The sequence below is a fragment of the Neovison vison genome, chromosome 1, assembly GCF_020171115.1.
Source record: "Neovison vison isolate M4711 chromosome 1, ASM_NN_V1, whole genome shotgun sequence".
NCBI classification, from domain to species: domain Eukaryota; kingdom Metazoa; phylum Chordata; class Mammalia; order Carnivora; family Mustelidae; genus Neogale; species Neogale vison.
Window position 1 is genome coordinate 197,899,764 of NC_058091.1, and position 6,000 is coordinate 197,905,763.

Below are 6,000 nucleotides of genomic sequence, written 5' to 3' on the forward strand. Positions count from 1 at the left end.
CGGGGTGGCTCAGCCGGTTAAGCATCTGCCTTCCGCTCATGTCATGATCCCAGGTCCTGGGATCAGGCCCTGCACCATGGGGCTTCCTGCTCAACAGGGAGCCTGCTTCTCTCTCTCTCTCTCTCTCTCTTCCTCTGCCCCTCCCCACCACTTATTCTTTCTCTCTCTCTCAAATAAATAAATAAAACCTTAAAAAAAAAAAAAAGGAAGGATCTGATTAATCCATTACAGACTTTACACTGGACAAGAGATGATGCCTTAGTTCAAACACTGGTGTATATAAAACTCACCTGGAGAGCTGCTTAAGTCTAGATTTCTGTGGCCCACCCCAACTCATTTCTAAACAGCTCATTTTGATCTAGAGATCCAAGCACCCCACGAAAGGAAAGAATTTCTAACGTTGGCATTCCTAAAGTTCTACAGAACACAATTTTGGTCAGTGGACCTCTCTGATGTTCCTAATAATTGCTACTGTATTACCACAAACAATCATCAAACTGTACATCTTTCTGTTCATCCACCTGCCTGCCTGTTGGCCCATGCATCCGTCCACCCAGTCCACCCTGCCTCCCTCCATCTTTGCCTTAGATCTTGAGTCTGTGTGAATTTTCCTACAGGGTAACAGGGCTGGAGGAGATTTCTCCTTTTGAAACAACTGCCTTAGGTCCTAATTACCATCGGCACCTCCCCCAGGGCCAAGCCACATCCTACAAGAAAGCCTGCTCTCAGGTGCCCACCAGGAATTTGCTATCATTACTACCTTGTGTTTGTGTCTGTCTACTCCTCCTCCTTCCACTTGTCCATGAGGCTCCCTTTTCCCACTCTTTGGTTTCCTGTTACCCTTCTGTCTCCCTTACTTCTGAACAAACACGTTCTCCCCAGACACCAAATTGTAGCCATGCTGCTATGGTGAATTCCCACCTCCCTTAGCTCTGTTTCCTGCCTTTTAGTCCCACAGCCCTTCCTCTGGCTTTGGTCCATGGGCAGTCAAGTAAGTGGACTAACCAAATTAAGAAGTGCAATACCTTGGAATGCCTGGGTGGCTCAGTCATTAAGCAGCTGCCTTTAGCTCAGGTCATGATCCTGGGGTCCTGGGATCGAGCCCCGTGTCGGGCTCCCTTCTTGATGGGAAACCTTCTTCTCCCTCTCCTACTCCCCCTACTTCTGTTCCCTCTCTAGCTGTGTGTGTGTCTGTCAAATAAATAAATAAAATCTTTCAAAAAAAAAACAAAACAAAATAAAAAAGAAGAAGAAGTGCAATACCGTAAAATAAAGGAACTTTGATGACTGCAGTGACATAAAATGCCAGGGGGAAAACACAATCAGGACAAATGGATTCCTCTTCGGATCAGCCTATCCCACATAGTCACACTCGCAAAAGGAGCTCCCACAAACAGATGTGAAGCACAACCACTGAAGATACTGACAAAAATCCCACGTGGCTGATGATGCGGTGCCTAAGTAGGTAAGCTAAAAATCCCAAGACAATGCCAATCTGAGTGACAACTAACTGTGTTGTTACTAGATAGAGGACCCATGAGTTTTAGAGGAAGCGATAAAAGCTTGTGCTCCTTGTTAAATTAAAGAGTCTTTATGACATTGGCAGCGGAATATTTATTCTTGCTGCTCCAATCCTATTTTAATACCATTTCTCAGCAAAAATCCCTTTTGCTGTGGGACGTTTCTCCGTCTGCCAGGAGGCCTGAGTGAGCCTTTTGGATCTAGCGGTCTGCTCTAGAAAAGTCAGCTCAATATCCCTGATTGTGTCGGCTCACCAGGAATGGGCTGGGGTGGGCAGCCATCCCATTTGCAATCCTAATGATCGTGAGGAGCTTATTTTTGCTGTATCGTGAGACCAGTGTTTCCAACCATCGAGCCGAACATAAGCACCAGCTCTTCAAGGTGAACAGAAATATCTGTTTGAAAAGTATATTAATAGAGTCTAATTCCCAAATCAATGAAGGTATTTTGGGTCCTAGACATCCACACATTTAGCCAAATGGCTCTAGGACAGAATTTAATATTGTATGTGTTTATCTCATCCATAGAAAGGGTAATGAAATCTGTAAGAGAAAAGTTTTCCTGAGCTCCAAGAATACTTATTTGTCCCATCACGAAAATATATAAGATTCTTTTCTTTTTTTTTTTTAAGATTTTATTTATTTATTTGACAGAGAGAGATCAGAAGTAGGCAGAGAGGCAGGCAGAGAGAGAGGAAGGGAAGCAGGCTCCCCGCTGAGCAGAGAGCCCGATGCGGGACTCGATCCCAGGACCCTGAGATCATGACCTGAGCTGAAGGCAGTGGCTTAACCCACTGAGCCACCCAGGCACCCCAATATATAAGATTCTGTTGTGTATGAAACTCCACTCTGAGTAACTGAGTAACCTCTGGGGCCCCTTCACATCTGTTTGTGGGGGTTCTGTTTGCGAGTGTGACTATGTGGTATAGGCTGATCCAAAGAGGATGTCGTATGGGTCACATATGCACATCTCCTTAAGGTTAGGATGCCTAACATTGTAAGAGTTTGGCCATATTCCCTTTTGCCCTTCTTCTAGAATGATTTATCTTTGAAAAAATCAGAGTAAAAATAATTCTGTCCAGGACATTCTTTCTTAGAAATTCGTGATCACTTTTTCATAGACATAGAAATAACTAGACCAAACTCTAATGTTAAGGAGCTAGGAGAAAGGTCAAACATTGACTGGATGCTTACGACACACAAGGCTCTGTGTGAGTGTGTGTGTGTGTGTGTGTGTGTTCATATCTATCATTCAGTTAATTCTCACAACAACCAAATGAGTATAATATCCTGTTTCACAGGTGCAAACTGAGGAGCTTTCTCCAAGTCAGATAGCAGTATTTCTTTTTTTGTTTGTTTGTTTTTATTTTTTTTTAATTTTTTATTTTTTATAAACATATAATATATTTTTATCCCCAGTGGTACAGTAAACCTCAAATTTTTTTTAAATTTTTTTACATTTTATTTTATTTTATTTTTCAATTTATTTATTTTCAGAAAAACATTATTCATTATTTTTTCACCACACCCAGTGCTCCATGCAAGCCGTGCCCTCTATAATACCCACCACCTGGTACCCCAACCTCCCACCCCCCCGCCACTTATGCTGAGTGAAATAAGTCAAGCAGAGAGAGTCAATTATCATATGGTTTCACTTATTTGTGGAGCATAACAAATAGCATGGAGGACAAGGGGCGTTAGAGAGGAGTAGGGAATTTGGGTTTGAAGATAGCAGTATTTCTGACTAAAGTCTATGTTCTTTCCACCTTGCCATGCTCCTTATCTTTGAAGTCTCTTGATATCTTCATCCTTTCCTGCTTCTTTTTTGACATGACTTCTGTCCCTTGGCAGATAACTTGTGTTTTAGATACTCGGATTTTCTGCTGAATCTCTTCAATCATTCCTTCACTCGTTTATTCTGTCAGTCAGACATATAAACATTTGAACATTATTTGGGTCCCTGTAAGTACTCTTCTGGACAGCCGGCCTACTGCAATGAGCAAAACAGGAAACAAAATTCTGCCCTCACGGACATTTTAAAAGCGAGTGTGCAATAAGTATCCAGGCATTCAAGAGGAAGTGTGATGAGTACAATTATCGAGACAAGCAAAGGCACTGTGGCAGCCCAGTGGAAGGACATGCAGCTGCCTGCTAGGAAGGAGGAAACAGAAGACTTCCCAGAAGAAGTGACTCCTAAGGGGAGTCTTGTGGCCTTGTGGAAATTGCCCCCATTGAGTGGATGAAGTATGTTTCTGCTCAGTGAATGCCCATCCCCACGGCCAGGGGGGAGAGTGGTGGGAATGTGGAAGCCTGCTCTCTGATAATCACAGCTGAGGCTTGTATAGGTGAGTAGAAGCCAGATGCTGAGTGATATTATATCTCTGTGGGCATTTGAGGAGTCTGGAATGTACCCTGTAGATGATGGAGAGATGAGTGGTCACATAGGGAGTGTTTACTGAGTCCTGGAGTGCTGTTGATGTGCTTAAATGTTCAAACCCAGCCTGAAAAATTAGTCAATTTTTCTTTTCAAACAAAGTAGACAAAAAATAAGCCTTAAAAATTCATTTTGTAAGAATTGGAGGGTCTCTATTTTTATGTTTTAAGTGTTCTAATCAATCTGCACTTATATGTATACACATATACTTTTACATAAATGTAATAGATCATAGAAATACAATAAAGGATTAACATTCTGAATATGTAAAATATATATATCAAGGTACACAGCGAGGAACACTTATAAACATCCCTTATGAAAAATACCATTATACACATTTTGATGTGTTTCTTTCTAAGCTCTTTTCTATGAACACATACATATGTAATTATAATAATTGTAATTATTATATAATCATATTTATATAATATATTATAATTATATATAATTATAATAATTAGGTATTTAATTGATATCATATTATACATATAATTTTATATTCTAACTTTTTCATTTAATCTTAATTATATGTATATTTTGACATTTCACATGTTTTTACATATTTTTTAGAAAATAGGGTTTTTAAAATTATGTTCCATTAGGTAATATACAGTACATCACTAGTTGTTTGTTTGTTTGTTTGTTTTTGACAGATAGAGATCACAGGTAGGCAGAGAGGCAGTCAGAGAGAGAGAGAGAGAGGAAGGAAGCAGGCTCCCAGCTGAGCAGAGAGCCCGATGTGCGGCTCGATCCCAGGACCCTGGGATCATGACCTGAGCTGAAGGCAGAGGCTTTAACCCACTGAGCCACCCAGGTGCCCCCATCACGAGTTTTTGATGTCGTGTTCCATGATTCATTAGTTGGATATAAAACCCATCGCTCATCACTACACGTGCCCTCCTTAATATCCATCACCTGGTTACTCCATCCCCCCATACCTCCATATCCCTTCTGTAACCCTCAGTTTGTTTCCTAGAGTCCAGAGTCTCTCATGGTTTCTCCCCCTTCAGTTTTCCCTCCCTTCTGCTATGGTCCTCTGCGGTATTCCTTATGTTCCACATATGAGTGAAACCATATGATAATTGTGTTGCTCTGCCTGACTTATTTCACTCAGCATAACCCTCTCCAGTTCCATCCATGCGATGTACAAGCATATTCTATCGCTACCATAATTTTATTCTACCTACTTTTTTAGTTTTGGACAGTTAGATTGTGATCAACTCTTTTGTGGAAATGGAAATGATACTGCCATCATATTTTATTTTTTTTTAAATATTTTATTTATTTGACAGAGAGATTACAAGTAGGCAGAGAGGCAGGCAGAGAGAGAGGAAGAAGCAGGCTCCCTGCTGAGCAGAGAGCCCGATGTGGGGCTCGATCCCAGTACCCTGAGATCTTGACCTGAGCCAAAGGCAGAGGCTTTAACCCACTGAGCCACCCAAGCACCCCCTGCCATCATATTTTATTTTTTATTTTTTTTTAAATTTTAAAAATTAATTTATTTTCAGCATAACTGTATTCATTATTTTTTCACCACACCCAGGGCTCCATGCAATCTGGGCCCTCTCTAATACTCACCACCTTGTACCCCGACCTCCTACCCCCCACCCCTTCAAAACCCTCAGATTGTTTTTCAGAGTCCATAGTCTCTCATGGTTCACCTCCCTTTCCAATTTCCCTCAACTCCCTTCTCCTCTCCATCTCCCCTTGTCCTCCATGCTATTTGTTATGCTCCACAAATAAGTGAAACCATATGATAATTGACTCTCTCTGCTTGACTTATTTCACTCAGCATAATCTCTTCCAGTCCCGTCCGTGTTGCTACAAAAGTTGGGTATTCGTCCTTTCTGATGCCATCATATTTTAAACAAAACCATTTTATAGATCTCTGGTTGTTCTCTAAGAAAATAATAGAACAAAGGTTTGGAATATTTGCGAGGATCTTGATACACACTGCCAACGTGGCCTGAAAAGAGACTATTAGATTTTTGTAAAGCAAATTGAAAATATGTCACAAGAGAGGTAAAACTTTTATACCCAAAT